The sequence below is a fragment of the Anolis carolinensis genome, chromosome 4, assembly GCF_035594765.1.
Source record: "Anolis carolinensis isolate JA03-04 chromosome 4, rAnoCar3.1.pri, whole genome shotgun sequence".
NCBI lineage: Eukaryota > Metazoa > Chordata > Lepidosauria > Squamata > Dactyloidae > Anolis > Anolis carolinensis.
The window spans coordinates 48,608,578-48,632,667 of NC_085844.1; the positions used below are offsets into that span (position 1 = coordinate 48,608,578).

General features: G+C 41.6%; 1 protein-coding gene across 3 annotated transcripts in view; it reads left to right on the top strand.

The window, feature by feature from the left end:
- The first annotated feature begins 12,239 nt into the window (after positions 1–12,239).
- pcmtd1 (protein-L-isoaspartate (D-aspartate) O-methyltransferase domain containing 1) overlaps positions 12,240–24,090 on the top strand; it is a 47,615-nt gene continuing 35,764 nt past the window's right edge. The window contains exons 1-3 of one of the 3 annotated variants that reach the window (XM_008114858.2): positions 12,240–12,602; positions 17,328–17,444; positions 19,575–19,624. The gene's annotated coding sequence lies outside the window, so the exon portion shown is untranslated. The remainder of the gene's footprint in view (positions 12,603–17,327; positions 17,445–19,574; positions 19,625–24,090) is intronic. The other 2 variants (XM_062980378.1, XM_008114857.2) reach the window with 2 other exon arrangements.

A 24,090-nucleotide genomic window follows, 5' to 3' on the forward strand; every position in this document is an offset into this window, starting at 1 on the left:
AATCAAAAGGAAAAACAGACCTTGAAGACATGCTCAGAATAATAATTAACTCAGAAAAAAACTATATAAAATATACTAAACTACATGCCACAATATATTTGTCTTTATGCGATATGAGAACTGCTGGTGATGTATCTGAAATGCTACATTTATTCATATATTGTTTTGAGTATTTTTAGTAATTACAAATAGCAAATATTTTAAGGTTTCATAGAATGTCTTCATTATATTTTAACTACCTCCTTCTTAAAGTAGTCTACATGGGTCTCCTCCTGCCCGATTTAACCTTTACAAAAAACAAAAACAAAACAAAAAACCTCAGAGAGGTGAACATATATGTAATAGAGTTAGTGACACTCCCAAATCATCCAGATTTCAAACTAGGACCCCCCCCCCAATTTGGTTCAATATCTTAACATTATTATTGCTGCCTGCAAGTTCCAGAATCTCTCACAACCATAAAAGGAGGAAGAAAAGAATAGAGAGAGATGACTATGGCCGGATCTACAGTGCCTTATATCTCAGAATCTGATCCCAGATTATCTACTTTGAACTAGATTATATGCATCTACACTGCCAGATAATCTGGAGTAAACAGATAATCTGGGATCAGATCCTGGGATATAAGGCACTGTAGATCCAGCCAGAGTCAAACAAATCTGGGTTAGTTCTGGAAGTTATAAGACTATGTGAAGCTTCTTCATCGTTATCCACTCTGAAATTATGTTTGTTCCTGCTTCTATACTTTATCCAGACATAATAATTGCTACCTCAAGAGAAGCAATTTCAGAGCCTGCTGTGTGATTCACCCTGTAAAACAATCTGAAGAAAGGGGGGTGGGGGTGAATGCCACGAAGAAAACATATAAATTTGCCAAATGAACAGCTTCTAAAGCAATTGAATACTATTATAGCATCAGCAATGTGATATACATATATTATATTCATTCTTTGCAGAACCTTTCAAACACAGATTGACAAATATCAAGCATGGTGATTATTATCCGAAACCAGTTAGTCAAATGACTGGCAAGCAATCATACTACAAGGAGGGCATTCAATGGAGCAGTTATTTACACTTTAAATTAAATAAAAATAAGCAGCAGCATTCTGTTTTGGGTACTTAAAACGTTGCACCATTGATTTTAATATAACATTTACTGTTATTTATTTTTATTTACTTGAAACATTTATCTATTACCTTTTGGCCTTCCAGACCCCTGAAATGATATTCATCAGGGGAAAACATTAGAAACGAAGTGTGCAAAGAGGGGTTGCAACATGTAAGAGACTAACTGAAAGAACATATTTGGTAACATAAGCTTTCATATACTATAGACAAATATACACTGACTATTGAATACAACAAACATCAAAGGCTTTAAACCAGGATAACCAAATTGGGGGATACTTCAAAATAGAGCCCATACTGTGCATCAGCACACCTAAATGTAAACCAGATTGTATGGCAAAACGGATTAAGGGACAGGTGCTCTGTAAATCTGCGCATGTGCAGTGGTAACAAAAACAATATGTGAAGCTACAGATACTGTGGATCCTGGAACCGGTTCAAACACAGTATCTGTGATGTGTATAAGCACCATTCAGGCATCAAACTGATTTCAGGACTTCGCATGTAATCACATGAAATCACTTCCTTCTATACTGGTTTCACATTTACCTAGGTGGTTAGGATAGATATCCCCTAAGTCCACTTCCTCAGCCTATGAATGCTTATGCTACAAACTCTGTTCTCGTTAGTCTCTAAGATGCTGCAGGATCTTTTTACATACTGATATTCCAAGATGCTATATCTTTGAATTCTGTCTCCACTGAAAGCAAACTAGTTTAAGGAGATTGTCAGAAAATATTTTGTTGCATGTCCCACCATTTTGTAGATAAGGGTGGCAAGGCTCTGGAGCAATAAACCCACAGTGGAATTCCTTCTCAATGGACGTCAGGCCATCTCACTCCTTAACAAGGGCCAGAGCAATCTCCTCTTATGTGACAGAATACTTCCCCAGACTGGTCCTGCAATTCCAGTTCCTTCCTCGCAACTTACCTGAGGGGCCTTCCAGCAGTGCAGTCCCATCCAGAAAGCTCTCCTGATGTGTGGAAATGATGTGTGAAAATGACATGGGTAAAATCCTTCCTCCCCCCCCCCCCCCACCTCCTGACATGTCATTTTCAACATCAGGAGAGCTCTCTGGAGGGGTCTGCAGACATCCGCCCTCAGGTACGTTTGGTGAGGATGGGGGGCTGGGGGTGGCTAGATGCTCTCCCAGGTTAACCAGAGCCACACACACAGGAGGTTTGGGTTGGAGATGGGGATTTAATATCCCAGTTCCTTTCAGGATTTAGCTATGTCTGGAAGGGCCCATAGAGCAGTGTAGATCCAGCCTCACTTTAGTGAAGAGACCCACAGCTAGGTTGCTGGTATGAAGAAAGCCCTGTCATGTGTATCCAACAATTTAGCCTGGCAGGGTGCTGGGACACAGAGCAAAGCCTCTGATGAGAATATCAAATTTCAGTCAGGCTCATTACAAAATACCTGAAATTCAGGATGTTCAACCAGCCTCCAATCAGGCAACTCAACGACAACAATAAAACCTGCATTTAAATGCAGCATAATCGTTAACTGTGGGTGCATTATACACAGAGTTTAAGAATGCATCTGCAGTTAATTATGGTGAGGCAGTTGCTATTCTGCTAACTGCCATGGCACCATGCTATGGAATTATGATAAAATTATTTATCATTCTTTGCCAAAGAGAGCTGGTGCTTCAACAAAATACCAGTTCCAGGACACCATAGCATTAAGCCAAGGAGTTAAAGTGGTGTCAAACTGAATTCAATCTACAGTGTACTGTAGATCAGGCATGGGCAAACTTGGGCCCTCCAGGTGATTTGAACTGCTGTTAGGAATTGTGGAAGTTGAAGTCCAAAACATCTGGAGGGCCCAAGTTTGCCCATGCCTAGTGTATATGCACCCTAATGGATACTTTAAAAAAAATAACTGGTTAGGTTACTAGCTAATATTATACCAAATGCAGTCGGCAAGTCTCCTGAAGTGATAGCTGCTTTTTTGTAAAGTAACTCTTTCTCATTTAATAAAGTAACCTATTTTACTTTATTTTAAGAAATCTGAATGGTTCCAGCTCCTAGCTTATAGTAAAAAAAGATTGTTCTCCCGTGTACTTTGTCGTTACTCCAGCATGTCAAACAAATCATAAGATTGAATGGCTTTAAAAATGTCATTTTCTTCCTCCATCATTCAGTGTGGCCAGACTCTTAAATTATAAAAATTAAAACTTATTCTGCAAAAGGAATGGAGTTATCCCTCTTCAAGTTAGCAGGGAAAAAGTAATGCAAATACACCATTATTATCAGGAGAAGAATTAATTACAACAACCTCCTTACTTATATGCACTCTCCCCAAAATTTGGTGATATATTCTACATTAGATTTGCTATTTGACTGTTATTCTAAAGATCCATGGAGAAATACCTTTCCAAAAATATTTTTATTTAAAATATTTGTATCTCAACCTGTACCAAAGTATCTCAAGACAGTTTACAACTAAAATTAAAAGTTTAAATTAATAAAATTAAACAAATGAAAACATTGAACATAATTAACAAGTTAAAACAGATTTAAAAGATTAAAACAGATTAAAAATTAAAATTATGTTTATCTATATATTATCTATCTATCTCCATTTCTCCTAGGCCTAAATATCTGCTGGCTAAAACTGTTCAAGTCAGCTGAGGTTTGCTGATTTGTTTTCTTCAGCTAAGCAAAACCTTTGAAATATTCAATGTTTTTTTAAAAAAAGTTTCTGGTCCCCACCTAGGATTTCATGACCCAGATTTGATTGGAAAGCTACTACTAGAGCAATGATTCACTTCTGAAATATCTCCCAAGTGCAGTTCAGTATAATATTCTAAATAGTACTAAAGAAGAATGTCATGTAGAATTATAGCTGCTTCAAGTAGATTGGAAATTGAGGGATATGAGGTCTGTTCTAGTAAGTAAAGAGTCTTGATGCCTATTTTGTAGTATTATCTAAGGCATAAAAATTCTATTTCATTTTGGCTTCTTAATTATCTTGCCTTCAGACTGCTTTATATATTGGAATTTCAGTCTACAAACAGCATAGATTTAGGTTACACCCACATATACATTACATTTTATGAAAGAGATTTATTGATGTTCACATTGCATATGCACTGCCAACAAACACTGAAGAGAACTGTTATAGAATAAGTATAGGATATGCATATAAAACAATTCTCTTCTCCAACACACACACACACACACACACACGTAACAACCAATACTGCAATAAAACAAGCAACAAATATATTTTAATTCTAAACTGTGTGAAACACACTTTAAGCTTGTCTATACTGATGAAAATAAATGTTGTTTGGGTGGTGGTTCACAGGTGGGGGAAGGGGTAATTGTAGACAGCATTTGTCTTATGTGTATTTGATGTATTTCCTTTATTTTCTTTTACATTCTGTATATCATTGTTCCACAATAAAAATTTATTTTTAAAAAAGATGTTTGGCACAGTATATTTTCCCAGTCTGCATTGTCCCTAGAGTGACCACAATAATGCTACACAGTTTACACACATCATGGTGAGCTCACTATAACTGGCCAAACGTTTACCCGGTTAAGCTCATCTTGCTGTTAAGGGGTAGTCCACATTTCCAACCCTTCACCTTTGTTTCAACCACACTGCTATGGATACTCTACTTTCCCCCTCTCAGGGCACTTCTACACAACCTCAAACTCATGCCGAAGCAGGCACGGGTTCTTGTTCATACTCACCCACGCAAAGTCCAGGCTTTCTCGGGGTTGAGTGTGTGGCTACATGCCATCCTGATTAAAATTACACCTGATGAGAAGGAAGGGGTAAGAAGGAAAATCCCTCATGTTCTCATGCCAGGAGGATGCGAGAAGAGAATTGATGGTGACCAGAGACCTTTTAAGTAAGTTTTAGGGGAAATGGGGGGGGCTGGGGGGAGAGAGGCGGAGAGGGGGGAAAGGGTGGGTGACCAACAGTTTTGGGCTCCAGGAGCCCAAAAGGTACAGTATGGCAGTGGAGACAGACCCCCAGGGTCGTGGAACATGACCCTGGAAGTCAGTACCCACAGGCCTAATACCTTATTAGACCCAGGCCTTTCAGGAGGGCCCGGATCTAATGAGGTATTTAATTAATTCATTTTTACCGGAAGTGTCCTTTGGTAAACACTGAGACAGGTCCCACATTTTGGAACTGTCTGGATGCGCCCTCACTATGCATGAGAATATATTTTCTGTTAACTAGGGTGCACTAATAGTAATCTACTGATATGCAAGTATCTATACAAACCTTTTTTATATAAAATGAAATTCAATACAGGAAAGAACTACTTTATGGAGGGAATGCTCTTTTCTCACCAACTAGATCTGCCTACCAATAAACCCTCCCCTCAATGAAAGGGACCAGCCACACATCTAAAAGTCCGGATTTTCTATAAAACTTCATGGTAAAAGCCACACATACATATAAAGCCCAATTGACCTTGCTGCTGGGGAATCCTGGGAGTTCTAATCTAATAAGTGACCTTTCCAAGCTCTGCGAGAAGGGTTGTATGAGTGTCCTTGCTACTCACTCCAAAAGGAGTCCATCCTTTACAAGTATTTCAGATGAATGCGTGTAAGGGTTCACACTTGTTACTGTAAAACAAGAATGAGTCTTATGGTACCTTAAAAACAACAAGTTTTATTTGGCGTAAGTTTCTGTAGACTACATCCTACTTCACTAGCTGCATGAAAAGTTGTATCTGTGAAATATCACCCACCTAAGCTGAAACACTATACATTTGAGAAAACCTCATTTTTCTAAATAAATAATGCTAAATAACTACCCCCCCCCCCCCGGGTAACTGACTTTTTGGGCTAAGCCACTGAATTTTTTCTAAGAGCTTAGTCTGGGAGCTTCCAAAAAAAGATCAGAATATTCTCAAAAAGAATCCAGTCCCCACTTTTTCTTCTTCTCTGTCCCAGGACCCAAAGATTGGAAAAATACTACATCTTTTGTTTTACTTCTGCTGCTGGAGTAACCAGCCACACTGGTGAGAATTGCTGGGACATGCAGTCCAAAAAAAAAGAAAGAAAAAAAGGGGGGGGGGACTTTCTCAAGCTCTGCCAAGGTGCAGAAATCACTAATGGCAAGCCCTCACTTGCCAGGCCACACAGGAATGCTAATGATTCTAGGGATTCAGTGAAGTATTAGTTCTAGATTAGTTCAGTGACATTCTGAGTAATATCATAAGGGGTTCAATGAACAGCAATAATGCATGAAAAATATTTAGACTAATGTTGACTCAGTTGGAGCCAAAAACTATTTCAGATAATCATACACTCCAACATTTCACAGATGAAAACTGGGACATATGTGGGCGAGCAACATCAATGTGTGATCAAGATGGCAAATTAGTGAAGAAAATGGCACACAAGAAAGGCTGCAGCAGTTTAATTTCACCTGAATTTACAGGGAAGAGCAAGATTATTCTCCTCTCTTCTTTTCTCATGACTCCACCACCCAGTTAAATGAATGCTAATTACTTTTGCACTTTGAACTTTTTTCAACAATTGAAGTAAAGGGAAATGTTGGGGCGGGGGGGGGGGGGAGGGACAGAGAGACAGACACTGGGACATTTTAAAAGGAGTCGCAAAGGGGAAATGAGAAAACATTCCTCGGGGGTGTGCCTGACAAATCAGGAAAGTTAGAGGGTGTGGCATGTATGTATTATGAATATATCTATCCTGCCAGGTAGTTAATAATGAATGATCATCCCTTTACCCACATCACTGGAAATTAAGAAGCAGCAGCAGGTCTTTTCTCACCTGTTGTGCATCAGTACACATGGCCCAAGTCAGGTTACTTGGCTCTTTCTCAGCACAAGGAAAGGTTACAAATAGCCTTAGGCTACTAATGAGATCACAACATTTGCGCTCTGTCAAGACTTGCTCTTGCCTGTCAGAATTTTCTTCTTAGCTGTTGTATAAGCATCTTACCTGAAACAGAGAAGACTCCTAGAATTGCATAATTTCATATTCTTTATTTGAAGCCAGTATATTATTAAATCAAGACAAACCCTCTGGGATTGTATTAGACTCTGCTACCAGAGAGTGACATTAAATCAAGGAGAGAGAAAAAAAATGAAAGAAAGCAACAGTTTGGTTTAGTGTACTGACCACAACTAAATTGTCTACACAGATACAATGGGAAGCAGTAGTACCATAGTAATAAAAGACAAGACATGGAAAAGAGAAAGGTTTTGCGACATGCTGGAAAATGTAAAAGACGGATACAACTGAAATAAGGAATTTGACTGCAATACCACAGCCACCTAATGAACAGGACCTGTTGGCGAATTCTACATGAGCAGTCCTTTGGATGCTGTCTCAGTAAGGGAATAATCCATGAGACAGGATAAGCATAATGCATGTTTGTTTATTTTATTTTATTTATATCCTGTCTTTATCCCAATCCTGAGAATCAAGGCTATGAGTCTCATTATTAGGATAATAATGAGACTCATACCCTCCTCTAAACTATTCTCATACATAGCAAGGTGATTGTGGAGCCCCTGTCCCACAGGATCCATCTACACTGACAATATGCAGGCAGTCCCCGAGTTATAAGTCTTATAAACAACTCATAGTTAAGAACAGAGGTGAGACAACAAATTGTGTGAAATCTACCCCTAGGAAGGAGAATTCATTCCTGAAAGAGTTAACATGGGGGAAAGGTGTCTCCACTGAAGCTTTATCACAAAATCCTTGTTTCTGCAATAAGCCATTATTTTACTTCACAATCCAATTAGTACAGGGACATAACGTGAAGTGAAATCTTCTGAACAGGGGCACAGACAACAACACAAACACCACAGCGCTGTTAACCCTTCTCTATATGATCCTAAGTTAAAGAATTTGTTTTTGGCTGGAGTTACACTTAAAAATGTACCTGTTCCAACTTAAATACAAATGCAACTTAAGAACTAACCTACACAACCTATCTTGACCATAACTTGCGGACTGCCTGTAATGCAGTTTAGAACTCCATAATATGGCCAGTATAAATGCATTTTCACCACACGAACTGCATTAAATGAGTCTAAACTGCTCATATAATGCAGTTTCAAACAGCATATGGCAGTGTAGATGAAGCCTGAGGAACAGCTTGATTTTAATGCACTAACTGGAGAAATAGAAATACGTTGCGGGAAAGGTAATCCCATTTCTGTTGGCTTATTTGTTAGCAAATAGAAAGGATAAACACTTATTGAACAAAACCAAGGAATTAAAGCATTAATTTAGCTCCCGTGGCTCAATACTGTGAGAGTTTGATGAGGCACCAGCACTCTTTGGCAGAGAAGGCTGAAGATCTTGTGAAACTGCAACTCCCATGAGTCCACAGTGTTGCACCATGGCAATGACAGTGATATGAAACTGCATTAATTCTGGGTTGCTGTGAGTTTTCCGGGCTGTATAGCCATGTTCCAAAAGTATTCTTTCCTGGTGTTTCGCCCACATCTATGGCAGGCATTCTCAGAGGTTGTGAGGTATATAGTGGAAAAAATTTAAGCAAGGAAGGTTTATATATCTGTGGAAGGTCCAGGGTGGGAGAAAGAACTCTTGTCTGTCTGATGCAAGTGTGAATGTTGCAGTTGGCCAGTTTGATTATTTTGTTATTTATTTTATTTACAGTATTTATATTTATATCACAATGTACATATATATGGCAAACATCTGGAGAGGTCATCTGGAGAGGCCCTGCTCGTGATCCCGCCTGCGTCGCAAGCGCGGTTGATGGGGACACGAGACAGGGCCTTCTCCGTGGTGGCCCCCCAACTCTGGAACATCCTCCCCAAGGATCTCAGACAGGCCCCTACATTGGCAGTCTTCAGAAAGAACTTGAAGACCTGGCTGTTCCAATGTGCCTTCCCAGATTAATAGGAAATCTCCAATACCAAATCCCATAAGTACTTTATCAGAACTAAGATCGCATATCGCACTCTGCACTTGCCTATAAGCCTTATATATCACCTATCACATCAGCACTTTTAATCTTGTACCCACTACTCTGGCCCGGCCCAGTTTGTGTTTTAGCGTATTGTTATTGCTTGTGGTTTATACTGTTTTAATCTTTTAATTTGCCTTTGTTTTGTATTGTTATATTGTGTGTTGAGGCCTTGGCCTTTGTAAGCCATATCGAGTCCTTCGGGAGATGCTAGCGGGGTACAAATAAAGTTTAATAATAATAATAATAATAATAATAATAATAAACATTCAATGCCATTAGATAAACAACACACAGACAGACAGACACATATGCTATTTAAGTTCCCAGGTTCTGGCTTTGTGAGGGTATGCTCAATTAGCACTGAATAGCCTTGCAGCTTCAAAGCCTGGGTGCTTCCTGCCTGGAGGGATTCTTTGTTGAGTTAGCTGGCCCTGATTGTTTCCTGTCTGGAATTCCCATGTTTTCTGAATATTGCTCTTTATTTACTGTCCTGATTTTAGAGCTTTTTTTTTAAAAAAAAAACTGGTAGCCAGATTTAGTTCATTTTTATAGTTTCCTCCTTTCTGTTGAAATTGTCCACATGCTTGTGGATTTCAGTGGCTTCTCTGTGTAGCCTGACATGGTGGTTGTTAGAGTGGCCCAGCATTTCAGTGTTCTCAAATGATATGCTGTGTTCATGTTGGTTCATCAAGTGCTCTGTTATGGCTGACTTCTCTGGTTGGGTTAGTCTGCAGTGTCTTTCATGTTCCTTGATTCGTATTCGGGCAACACTGTGTTTGGTGGTCCCTATGTAGACTTTTCCACAGCTGCATGGTATACAGTAGCCTCCTGCAGAGGTGAGAGGATCCCTCTTGTCCTTTGCTGAACGTAGTAGCATTTGTTGGATTTTCTTAGTGGGTCTGTAGATAGTTTGTGGGCTGTGTTTCTTCATCAGCTTCCCTATACAGTCAGAACCGTACACTTTCCCTCTGGGTGGATCTTTGTCTTTACACTTCTGGCTTGTTCTTGACCTTGTAGCTCTTCTGATGTCTCTGGTGGTATGTTAATTCTACCATGTAGAACAGCGTTTCTCAACCTGGGGATTGGGACCCCCGGGGGGGGGGTCGTGAGGGGGGTATCAGAGGGGTCATCAAAGACCAGTATTTTCTGTTGGTCGTGGGGGTTCTGTGTGGAAAGTTTGGCCCAATTCTATTGTTGGTGGGCTTCAAGGGGCTCTTTGATTGTAGCTGAACTATAATCCCAGCAACTACAACTCCCAAATGTCAGGGTCTATTTTTCCCAAACTCCACCAGTGTCCAAATTTGGGCATATTGAGTATTCGTGGCAAGTTTGGTCCAGATCCATCATTGTTTGAGTCCACAGTGCTCTCTGGATATAGCTGAACTACATCACCAAAACTCAAGCTCTCAATGGCCAACAAACCCTTCCCGTATTTTCTGTTGGTCATGGGAGTTCTGTGTGGAAAGTTTGGTTGAGTTCCATCGTTGGTAGAGTTCGGAACTCTTTGATTGTAGGTGAACTATAAATTCCAGCAACTCCAACTCCCAAGTGACAAAATCATTCCCCTCCAACCCCACTAGTATTCAAATTTGGTTATATCAGGTATTTGGTCCAATGAATGAAAATACTTCCTGCATATCAGATATGTACATTATGATTCATAACAGTAGCAAAATTACAGTTATGAAGTAGCAATGAAAATAATTTTATGGTTGGGGGTCATGACAACATGAGGAACTGTATCAAGGGGTCGCAGCTTTAGGAAGGTTGAGAACCACTGATGTAGAACTGGGCTGTGGTGCAGCTGGTTAGTAGCCAGCTGCAATAAATCACTACTGACGAGAGGTCACGAGTTCGAACCAGCCCAGATCGGAGTAAGCTCCCTGACCATTTAATAGTCTAGCTTGCTGTAGACCTATGCAGCCGAAAGACAACTGCATCTGTCAAGTAGGAATTTAGGTACTGCTTATGCGGGGAGACTAATTTAACTAATTTACACTGCCACAAAATCTTCAGCAGCGTGCAGAAGAATGAGGAAGCATTCCATCAAGTACTCGGTGTCACAAGTGGACGGTGAAGCAGTAGCTCCCTCTGTGGCCGGAATCAACCATGCCCTTATGAAGCCAGAAGCTGGAATGTTAAATTGCCTCTGTGTCTGTCTATATATGGTTTATATATGTCGTGGAGCCTCCGGTGGCTCAGTGTGTTAAAGCGCTGAACTGTTGAACTTGCAGACCGAAAGGTTCCAGGTTCAAATCCCAGGAGCGGAATGAGCGCCCGCTGTTGCTCCAGCTTCTGCCAACCTAGCAGTTTGAAAACATGCAAATGTGAGTAGATCAATAGGTACCGCTCTGGCGGGAAAGTAACGGCGTTCCATGCAATCATGCCAGCCACATGACCTTGTAGGTGTCTACAGACAACGCTGGCTCTTTGGCTTAGATATGGAGATGAGCACCAACCCCGAGAGTCTGACACGACTGGACTTAACGTCAGGGGAAACGTTTACCTTTACCTATATATGTCGTATGTCTAATGGCTTTGAATGTTTGCCATGTATATGTGCATTGTGATCCGCCCTGAGTCCTCTCCGGGGTGAGAAGGGCAGAATACAAATACTGAAAATAAATAATAGAACGATGCAACCCTTTTTGACAAGGTCACAAAGAGCATCCCTCCCTCAAAAAAGAAAAGGAAACTGACTGTCTAATGCAGGCATTCTCAAACCCCGACCTTCCAGCTGTTTGGGCCTCCAACTCTCAGAATTCCTGACCATTGAACAAGCTGGCTAGGGCTTCTGGGAGTTGGAGGCCCAAACCGCTGGAGGGCTGGAGTTTGAGGATGCCTGGTCTAATGCATCCAACTTTTATTTATACTATACTCCCTTTCCTCTTAAAGAGGACCAAAAAACCCCCAATAAAATCCCCTTTTGTATCTGACAATCCAGAAAAGCCGCAGGGCTTGAAGAAAAGCGACTCAAACAAAACAGAACAAAAACTGCCTAGGAACAAGGGGGTTGCCATTGGCCACGCACTTTGACGGCAACAGCCAATGACGTGGCACAGCCGCGCCGCCATTGGCTGCTGCCGAGTTGCGGGGCGGGGCTTCCGAGGCTCTGAAGTTGCCTCGACACCCGGGCGTCCCATTCCGAAAGCGGCGGCGAGAGGGAGAGGAGGGGAAAGAGGAGGGGGCGTGGCTTCTCCCCTGCGGTCACGTGACGGCAGTGTTTACATCCTCTCAGCTGTTGAGCTTTTATCCCCTCCCCTTCGCTCCCCTCCTCCTCGCCTTCCTTCAACGTCTCTCGAATAGACAGACACAAACAGTCGGAACCAACCATTGCGTGGGAAGGTGGGGGCCTGAGGAGGAGGAGGAGGAAGAGAGAGGGGGAAAAACCTATTTCCCCCCTCCCTCCCAGCCAGTCAGTCTGAAAAGACCCCCGCCACACACCTTTTGCCTTTTTCTTGTTTTTGTCCCGGTTCACTTTCCCTCAGTTCGCCTTCGGAAGGCGCCTTGGGAGGACGGTAAGTTGAGGGCCTCGTGTGCTTGCCTCTCTTGCGTGTTTTATGTGGAAAGGGGTAAGAAGAGCCGTTGATACAGAAGGAATGAGGGCAACTCTTGCGCGTGAGGAAGGGGAGGGGGCAACAGTCGGGGGGTTTTTTTTCGGAAGGGAGATACTCATGACGTCACCACCGCGGCCCTGCTCCAGCTCAACGCCTGAATGGTCGCCATCGGTGACGTTGTTGTTATTGTTGTCGTTTATTTATATGGCACCATCGTTGCCCAAGTCAAAGGATATCAGGGGTCTTCTATTATCCCTTCAGGGTTATAATCTGAGAGGATGGTGGGCGATCAAGTCCACTATGGCCCCTTCACGGGCCTTTGAGAAGCCCGATGTGTTCGTTTGTTCGTGGCGTTTCCTTGGGAGGCTTTTCTCCCCTCTCTGCTTCGAAATCTCGTGATGTTTACACACGTCTCAACCCGGGGCCTCTGAAAGGGGAGCGGGGAGCAGAGAGTGGAGATGGGGCGCATCCTCGAAGGACACGAGTTCCCTTCCAGGTCCCTTCCTGTGCCACCGAGAGCTCTAGAGTGCATCTACACTGCAGAATTAATGCACTTTTAACTGCCCTGGCTCCATGCTATGGACTCTTGGGATTTGTAGTTTGCTGAGCCACCAGTACTCTTTGCCAGAGGAGGCTAAAGGCCTTGTGAAACGACAACTCCCAGGATTCCATAACATTTAATGGAATAGTGTCAAATTGCACTGATAATATAATAATACTAATAACTTTGGGACCCCGGTGGTGCAGTGGGTTAAACCGCTTAGCTGCTGAATTTGCTGACCGAAAGGTAGGCGGTTTGAATCCGGGGAGCGGAGTGAGCTCCTACTGTTAGCCCCAGCTTCTGCCAACCTAGCAGTTTGAAAACATGCAAATGTGAGTAGATCAATAGGTACCGCTCTGGCAGGAAGGTAACGGTGTTCCATGTAGTCATGCTGGCCACATGACCTTCAAGGTGTCTATAGACAACACCGGCTCTTCGGCTTAGTTCTTGAAGTCCCAGAGTCGGACATGACTAGACTTAATGGCAGGGGAAAACCTTTATTTTTACTAATAATAACTTTACCTTTACTAATAAAAAAATTCTAATATTTTTGTACCCTGCCTCCGTCTTCCCGAAGCGACTCGGGGTGGCTTACATATGACACAAAGTGCCTAAAACAATGCATAAGATAAACACACAGTACAATACAAAAAGTAAAACCAGTAGCAAATAAAACAATTTAAACTCAGAACAACACCAAATAACCTATGGTGACAACTGCCATGAAACATGGCCAAACTGTAAACAACAAGGGAATGATGCAAATTCTACCTAAGGAACAAGAGCATAGGATGAAAGTGTAGTGCTGTATCATTAATTGCAGACCATTGGGACTAGACATTCTCAAAGGCTTGTTTAAACATCCAAGTCTTCAATTCTCTGATTCAATGACCCTCTAAGCTTCCAAAGCAGGCATGGGCAAACTTCAGCTCTCCAGGTGTTTTTGACTTTATCTCCCACAGGCTGTTAGGAATTGTAGGAGTTGAAGTCCAAAACATCTGGACAGCCAAAGTTTGCCCATGTCTGCTCCAAAGGTTTTGGTGCTAGGGAAAGCTGAAAGTGCTGTGTTGTGTGGGGTCTTTGAGGGAGGGGGGAAAGCAGAGAAAGGGCTATGTTTTTTTGGTAGGGGGAGTGGGAAGTACATGTCTCCTGCTTTCAGCTTCCTCCCCCTTAGTCCTCCGATTTGCTATAAAAGGATAAACAAGTTGGCGGAGTTGACGCCAACGCTGCGCTGCCCGTCTGTTTTGCTCTGTTTTTTTAGCCGCCCCTTGAGGAGGTGCCAAAGAGGAAGATCAACAAAGAGAAGGGAGAGCAAATGATTCTCGCCTGTCAAAAGGGATACATTTGAACCGTAGAATTAAAGCAGCTAGACACCACTTTAATTGCTATGGTAATCGAAGTGGTGTAAAACTCCATTAATTCTACAGTGTTGTTTATACCCAAGTTTATGCAGAGAAGAAAAGAGGAGTGTGAGGGAGAGAGAGAGACAGACATCAATTCATTTTGATCTCCCTGTACAAACCTCACTTTCACAGCCTGTTGTCTGTTTTTTTCCCTTGCCCCGTCCCCACAACCCCAATCCAGGTCACTTTGGGCCTTAGTGCCTTTGGCAAATGGAGCCGTGACGAAATGTATGCTCTCTCTCTCTCTCTTTTGCTTGCTTTCTTCTCTCTTGTAGGCTTTGACGCTGACCTGCTAGTTGTGAGACCAGCATGGCTCCTCCTCCTCCTCCTTTCAAGAGAGTGTCTGTTTACACTGAAAGCTGTCTGCATTGATCACTGACTACAGAAGAGCCACTTGCTGTTTGGTTGTTCCTATTGCTATTTTGGTTAGGTGTGCACAAAGACATTTGGCCTCCCCTTTTTGTGTAGGCAGCTGAACACTATGGGACTTAGTGGCTCACATCACATTGGGCCAGGAAATCTTGTATTTTTATACAAATTCAACAAGCAGTGGTGCTTGGGCCTGGGGTTATATGGGCTCTTCATTGCAGATGACAAAGAATAGGGCACCTAGTGATGTTTATTGAGTTTAAGGGACAGTAAACAAGTAAGAGTGAAGAGAATAATGAAAGCCTGCCCCCTTTCACCTCTCCTTTTTATTTTGCTTTCTGCTGACTCTGGCCTCTTTTTTGTTTTTGAAACATTTGCCTGGGTCCACTTTGGGGGGGGGGGGGAATAGATTGGTGCACAATCATTTGACAGAATTAAATGGAAACTTCCATCACTATTAAGGGCAAAAATAACTTCACATGTATTTCAGTGCCATCTAAGGTAAACTAAACATAGATACAAGCACATTTTTTTCCAGCCTCAAGCTTGATATACCCTTTTTTTTTTACTTACCCATGCTCTCAAAATTATTTTCCCTGAAAGTGCTTGTGGGACTTTCTATGTCCTCTTCTGAGATTCTAGGTGTGCTTTGCATCCAACTATAGTTAAAATATGGGTTTCACTTTTATCTGTTGTTTTAGGTAGAGCTAGTTTAAAGGTCTCCTAAACAGGTTTATGAGCCTATTAACAAAAACATTCCTGCCAATTGTTGTGAAGTGCAACCCATCATCATCATGAAGCTGTAGATCAAGATCCAAGAAGCCAAATCTTTCCCAGCACCATTCTTTAATCTGTAGTACTTGTAACATTAGTGCTGTCTGGGAGTACAAGGCATTGCTTCAATGTAATATCATGGCCTTTGTACAACAGAGCAAGACTTTTAAGACTCTTTTGCACCTCAACCTTTAGTCTCTATTTTTTTGTAGTACTAAATATATCAGTTTTCTCAACTACTGAATTTCTTTCTCAGGGACCAGACTAACGTCTGAAAAAGTACAAAAGACTTGTTTCAATTTGTGCATTTTATGATGTTTCTAAAGTTAATTTTTGAAGGGTAGTGATAACCTTGATAATTGTTTTTAATTATACAGATGGGTTTTGACATTATGTTCAAGGATAATAGTGTATAAATCTATTAAATATTCAGAAGTAGTTATAATACTTTCTCTTACCAACACATATACTGGTACAGTAGAGTATCACTAATCCAAGCTAAACGGGCCGGCAGAAGCTTGGATAAGCGAATATCTTGGATTATAAGGACTGATCAAGGAAAAGCCTATTAAACATCAAATTAGGTTATGATTTTACAAATTAAGCACCAAAACTTCATGTTATACAACAAATTTGACAGAAAAAGTAGTTCAATATGCAGTAATGTTATGTTGTAATTACTGTATTTACAAATTTAGCACCAAAATATCACGATATATTGGAAACATTGACTACAAAAATGGCTTGGATTATCCAGAGGCTTGGATAAGCGAGGCTTGGATTAGTGAGACTCTACTGTACTTGGAAATGAGCCTCCCAAAACTCAGTAAGATAAGTATTCCTGGTATTGGACTGGATCTGATTTAGTACTGTTGAACTTTTCATTGCTACAGTGCATTGATACATTTTTGAAATGCTTTGTTACACTTCAATTTCAGGAGGAGATCTTTCCCTCTAAACATAACAATGCCTTCCAGATACAGTAATAGTGATGATTTTGTTACCTCTCTCTCTCTCTCTCCCCCCCCCCCCTCTATTTTTGGTTTCATTTATTTTCTCATTTAGTTAAAAATGAGGTTTATTTAAACCTTTTGGTTTCAATCATATGGTTGTTGTCCTTGGACTACCTTAAGTCTCACTTAACTCCATGGCAGTGTATTGGTAATTGCTATTTGAACAATATTAATTTTTAAATAGTTATTTTTACGTATTAAATATTTTATCAATTTGTACATATATTTTAAAACACTGTAAAAATATGAAACTATGGTTGCTTTCTGCAGGGTCACAGTTTGTTAGACATTGTGGCTGGGTTTAGACGACTAAGCCACAATTCACATCAACATCCGTGGCCAACACAAACCCAAAAACCCACAAAAACCATGTGCGCTTGCGTGGGACAGGCCCAGCATGTGATGCTCACCCACCCCACCCCCTCCTCCTCTCTCCCTCGCGCCCTCGCTCGCCGGCTACCGCGACCACTACCATCTTGGCCACCAGCCCCTGCACACCGCTGCTTGCCATCTCACAATTTCCCCGCACGCTCCTAAGTGGCAGGGAAAAAGAATGGCAAAATCGGTGACTTTCACTATCCTACAGATCCGGCAAACAGGCGTGAGTGAGGTGCCTTCCCCGCCTGTGAAGCTACCGACAAGGAGGGAAGGAGGAAGACAAAAGCGGCGGTTTCTTCTCTTCACACAAACAGCCAAGAGCTAGGTGGGTTTCCTGTCTGAGGAGGTATCAGGAAGGAGAGAAGGAGGACGGCAAAACCACCGCTTTTTCCCCTCCTTGACTTCGGACACCTATCGACCCGGGAGGGGGGAGGGAGGAATAACGGCCTAACGGCAGCGGCGGAGCTCACCCCTAAAGGGAAATGCCAGAGATTTTAAAACACCACGCCGCCACTGCCAGAACACCCACCCGCTTCCTTTCCCACTCAAGTTCTTCCTACCATAAAACAGGACACAATTGAAACAGTCCAGACAGATGGCCATCCAACCGCTCTAATATTATAAAATCCAAGGGTCCACAGAGACCCCTCAGCAACAACCACTTCAACTTCCTTCTACCATAAAACAGGACACAATCCAAATACTCCTGACCAGGCCTGTAGCGAGGGGGGGGGGGGTTAGGGGTTCAACCCCCCCCCCCCCCGAAATTTTTCAAGTTATAAAAAAAATCTTGTTTACTCATGAATTTTAACTGGTTAACCAAATCCCCATGCTAAGTCTATGAGATGCAAAACATTAAGAGTCCCTCCAGGCACTATCTCAAGCAGATATTGACAGGTTTGTAGCGGGGAGGGGTATGTGCTAGGGGTTCAACCCTCCCCGAAATTTTCAAAACCCCTCCCGAAATTTTTTTCTGGCTACGGCCCTGCTCCTGACAGATGTCCATCCAGCCTCTCCATAATAATAATGATAATAATAATAATCAACATCGCATCACAGAATCAAACAGTTATGACAGACCCCTAAAGACCATCCAGTCCAACCCATTTCTCCCGTGGAGGACACAATCCAAACATTCTTCATAGATGCCCATCCAATGCCTCCACAATAATAACAATAATTCCATCAGACAATCATACAGTTAGGACAGACCCCTAAACCCCATCCAGCCCAAACCATTTCTGTAATAGAGGACACAATCCAAGCACACCCAACAGATGGCCATCCAGCCTGTAAATAATAACAATAGTAATAACAATATCATGGAATCCTAAGGTTAGGAGAGACTCCTAAGGATCATCCAGTTCAACTTCCTTCTACCAATCCAAACACTCCTAAGACATGGCCATCCAACCTCTACATAATAATGATAATAATCATAAAGATAATAAAAACAATAATAATCATAATACAACCATACAATCCAAGAGTTTGGAGAGACCCCAAAGGGCCATCCAGTCCAACCCTTCTACCATGCAGGACACAATCCAAGCACTCTTGACAGATGGCCATCTACCCTCTACATAAGCCACAGCAACGCGTGGCCAGGCACAGCTAGTTTGTTGTAAAACATAATGTTTTGGTGCTTAATTTGTAAAATCATAATGTAATGGGATGTTTAATAGGCTTTTCCTTAATCCCTCCTTATTATCCAACATTTTTGCTTATCCAGTGCTTTTTTTGTTCAGTGATTGGTTGGGGGGGGGGGGCAACAAAATTCTGTTCGCTTACACTTGAAAATGACCAAGGGCCGGCCCTGGATGCTAGTTTTATAGTAGAGAAGTCCAACTGGGTGGGTAGACCTTGATCCAAATTGAAGATCACTTCAAAATAGAGGAGCTATCAATTAAATGAATAAAATCCACTCTGGGTCCCCTTCAGGGTGAGAAGGGCGGGATCTAAATGAAGTAAATAAATAAATAAAACCCAGCCTTCTATCACACTTGTTTTTCATCTCTAGTACTATTTATATAGTAATATTTCTATACTACTGTATAGTAGAAGAAAGGTTTTGTTTTGAACCAACTGCAGTTTTCAAACTTGGTACAAAGACATACCAATGTAAAGCGCATTGTTGAAGTCTGATCTTGAGTTTACCAGTGCATACACTGTCATCTTTAGGCCCTCCAAATCTAAGAAGGAGTGCAGCTGGCATATCAGCCGAAGTTGGTAGTAAGCACTTCTGACCATCATCTACCTGGGCTGACATTTGGAGAGACAGATCCAGGAGCATTCCCAAGCTCCAAACACAGTCTTTCAGGGGGAGTGTAACTTCATCCAGAACTGAATGACACACCTTCTCCCCCAGATTAGGACCTTTGATGGCAAGCACCTTTGTTTTGTCTGGATTCAGTTTCAGTTTGTTTTTTCTCATCCAGTCCCTTATCTCCTCCAGGCATTCTTTCAGAGGAGGTACCCTATCCTTATGTGAAGCTGTTTTTGAAGGTATGGAGAAATATATTTGGGTGTCATCAGCATAATGCTAATTCCCCACTACATGCCTACAGAGAATTTATCCCAGTGGTTTCCTGTAAAATATCAAAAGCATTGGGGATAGAGTGGCATCTTGTGGGATGCCACATAACAGCTCCTTTTTTTGAGGAGCAGCTATGCCTAAGCATCACAATCTGGAACCAGCCTGAGTGGTATGACCGGAACAACTGCAACACAGTGCCTCTGTTTCCCACCCCCTCCAGGCATTCCAGAAAGATACCACCGCCGATGGTATCTAAAGCCTCTGAGAGGTCTAGAAGCACTAACAGGCACAGTCTCTTCTTGGTGTTGAGACAGAAATCATCCACTAAGGTGACCATTGCAGTCTCAACTCCATATCCTGCTCTAGAGCTGGTTTGAAATGGATCAATGAAGTGTGTATCACCAAGACTGCAAGAAGTTGGGGGTGGGGGGGGGGGGCAACAGGCTTCTCAATCATCTTGTCCAAAATAGGAAGGTTAGATACTGGTCTGTTATTATTAAGGTCTAGGGGATCCAGGGAGAGCTTTTTCAGCAGTTACTGTTTCTTTTAAACAGGATGGAAAGTTCTCCTCCCTGAGAGATGCATTAATAATTTGTTGTATTTGAGACTGGCATTTTCTCCCTGGACAACCAGTCGAGGGACAGGGATCAAGAAAACAGGTTTTCCTCCTTACTAGCCCCAGCAGCATGTCCACATCAACAGTACTCATCAATTAAAGCTTGATCTAGTGTAATCCCACTCAGAGTTGCTGAACACCTCATTGTTGGCCTCTGCTCCAATGACAGTATCTAAGCCATGTCTTATGCAAGAGATTGAGCAGGCACAGTGCCTGTCTCGGCTGTGGGCAGCCTTAAAAAGGCTCCTCCAGCCAATGAGCACTGGGTCCCGGCCCAGCAGGAGGTGGGGAAGACTCACCACTGATAGGACGGTTAGCCAAGTATTATTATTATTTCCGATATTTCTACCCCGCCCTTCTCCCTGAGGGGACTCAGGACTCAGGGCGGCTTACACAACTATATACGATATACTACCAGTATATCACAGTACAATAAAATAAGTAGCAGGAAACTTTCCCGCCAAGCTTCTTCTATGAGGAAGAAGCCCTCTGCAGGTGCTGTGGCTGGCAAGAGGGCACCCACCGCTGCAACTGTCTCACCTGGTAAACCGGATGATGCATTTATCTGCAAATTGTTGTTAAAGGCATCACAGTGAACTACTGAAGGTTCTAGCAATAGGGTTGGGGGGGGGGGGAAGGCACCAGGGTTAAGTCTCTCACCACTCTGAACAGTTCAGCTGGACATGAATCAGCAGACGCAACATGTGCAGAAAAGAAAGTTTTCTTCGTTGCACATTGTAACGAGGTGTCTGACAGGAATGGAATCCTTTTGATCTTACCAAACACACAGATACCACCAATTAATATGATGTCTTATGGAGGATGATGTTAATCAATTATTTATTTGATTATCTTCGCTGCCACCAATGGAGGAGACGTCAGGCAGATGGCACTGGTTCTTTTTTAGCCTTCTCTATTTATTTTACTTCAGATGTTGATGTTGCTTAACTTAATATAAGAGTATGACAGAGGCTTAGTTGGAATAAAATCAAAACAAGTTTATTGCGTGTACAGAGCTTGATGGTTTCTTATAACTTGTTAAAGGCACTTAGCTTAATGGTTACAAACAGATATGAGGTGGTCAAACTTTCAAAATATTTCTTCTTCCAAATTACACTAAAAGTTGATCCTCCTGGATCCACTGGGATTAACTTCCCTAATCCACAGACTCTATAAATGACCCTAAACAAGTCCCCTAACTTGCTTAGTCTGGCCTAATAGAGGTCTGTTCTTCCTGGTTCCCTTCACCTGAAACCAGACTGTTCCCTGTGATTTAAAATCACAGTCTGTCTAAAATAATTCTCTTTATTTTAGATCTAACTCAAATTCTTCTATTTGAGCCACGCTGATCCTCTACACAAGAATCAGTTCCTTCACTGTGACTGGAAATCACAGACTGCCCGCTGGGTTTTAAAACCTTCCCCCTTTTCCTTTCCAAGCGGCGGTTGGCTCCGCCCCTGTTGCTATGGTAACCCGCCTTAAGATGGCTACCTTCCCCCATACATCATCCACTCTAATACTCACCATTTTAAACTTAGCCAAACCTGACTGTTTAAACAAAATCAAATAAACATGTCATCTATAAACAAAATATAATTATACACTTCTTCACACACATATTGCTACCTTCTGTACTGTGCCTTGTCGCATAAAAGTTGAGTTTTCTGCCACCTACGGTCTAGTCATTGTCCTTCAAGCTTCATTTCCCTGAGGGTGTCTGCATACCAAGGAGCCTGATTTGAAATGGATCAGAGAGAACGTTTGGGAGTGATCGTATCAATAGCCCTGGCTAGATTTTGATATCATTTGTTGACCAGGGATTCAACACGATTGTTGGAAAAGCCAGCCATAGAACCCTCTAAGGCAGTGGTTCTCAACCTGGGATCCCTAGATGTTTTTGGCCTACAACTCCCAGAAATCCCAGTTAGTTTACCAGCTGTTAGGATTTCTGGGAGTTGAAGGCCAAAAACATCTGGGGACCCCCAGGTTGAGAACCACTGCTCTAAGACCTGGAATCTCCAAGGATCCATTAACCTTTGAGGGCAGACCATTTTAATAGGTCCACCACTGCGGGGGTAGGTTGTAGCTATGATACTAGCCCTGACCAAAAAATGGTCTGTCCATGACAACTCAGAGGTATTGATAATCTCCTCTTGATAGATCGGTATGTTTGGAGCTGAAAATAACATCAAGGGTATGATATGCAGAGTACATCGGTCGAGAAACCAATTGGGTTAGCTCCATGTTTGTAATAGATACCATGAATTCCAAAGATACATCTGACAAACTGGTCTCCAATAGTATGTTGAAGTAACCCAGAAACAAAAGTCTGGGTGACTCCTACAACACCTCCAAGACCAGTTGTTCCCCTTACCAGAACAACTAAAAACAGGAAAAAAGTTATTAAATGAGAATGAGAAGCAAACTGACTACTCATCTAACAAAGTGGTTAATGAGCTTCTGCTTACACTATCTGCATTTTGAAAAGATATTTACTGATTAGTGCAAAGTTAGCTCCTATGCACTGGTGTACTTTTAATAGTGAACCAGACAATCCTCATCTATATTTTGTGCTTTGTATCAATTGTGTTTTTTGCATCGGACCTTTCCTGTTTAGTGTGTGTATTTTTCTTTACTTTTGATGTTAAATGTGACATTCTGAGCTGAAAGCGGCATTTGAACTTGAGGGACTCTTGAGAATTTGGCTTCCATTTTTTCCTGTTGTAATGTTTATATATGCTGGTTCTTAATGTGCTTTTCAGGACAAGCTTCATCTTAAACAGGAGTCATTTCCACCATTTCTCATCAGATAAAATATGTCATCTATTCAAATAAAACTATAGTCTCTTCTTATACCTCTGTGGTTGAGCATTTTGTGGAACCTTTATGGTTCTGTTGAAAATGTATGTCTCAGATTGCATAGTGGTTGAATTGTCTGGAATCATCTTCAGTATATTCATAAGTGATAATAAATTCACTTTCATGACTGATATTGCTGTTGCTGCACTGAGCTCACACTGGTTCAACTACAGTAGAGTCTCACTTATCCAAGCTAAACAGGCCGGCAGAAGCTTGGATAAACGAATATCTTGGATAATAAGGAGGGATTAAGGAAAAATCTATTAAACATCAAATTAGGTTATGATTTGACAAATTAAGCACCAAAACATCATGTTATATAACAAATTTGACAGAAATAGTAGTTCAATACGCAGAAATGTTATGTTGTAATTACTGTATTTACGAATTTAGCACCAAAATATCATGATATATTGAAAACATTGATGACAAAAATGGCTTGGATTATCCAGAGGCTTGGATAAGTGAGGCTTGGATAAGTGAGACTCTACTGTACTTGGAATTTTAGGCTCTTCAGTTTTTTAAATAAAAAATAGGCAATGTAGCATTTCTGGAGAATTTTGCAGCTCTGTTGTTATTCACAATCGTTACTGTGTTTCTGCTTATCCCACACAAAACAGGTTCAAATACTAAAAAATGATAGATTAGAAACAACATAATTTAAAACACATCAGTAAAGAAAATGAATCATTTCACTTTTATTAACATTTTTTCTTCAGCAATTGGTCAGTTTCTAAAAACCGAATAAAAAGGTTTTTGCCTGTTAGTTGAAGCGAGAACAAGGAAAGTGACCAGCCTAGCTTCTCTTCTTAGGAGTTCTCATGTCTGAGAGAAGTCCCTGGGAAAAAAATACACAAAAAGGGTTCTTCATAAGTTACATTCAGTTTTGATGCAATTTATATAATTATGTATGCTGACTATAGATTTGTATTATAAGATTGTTCACACAGAATATTTAGC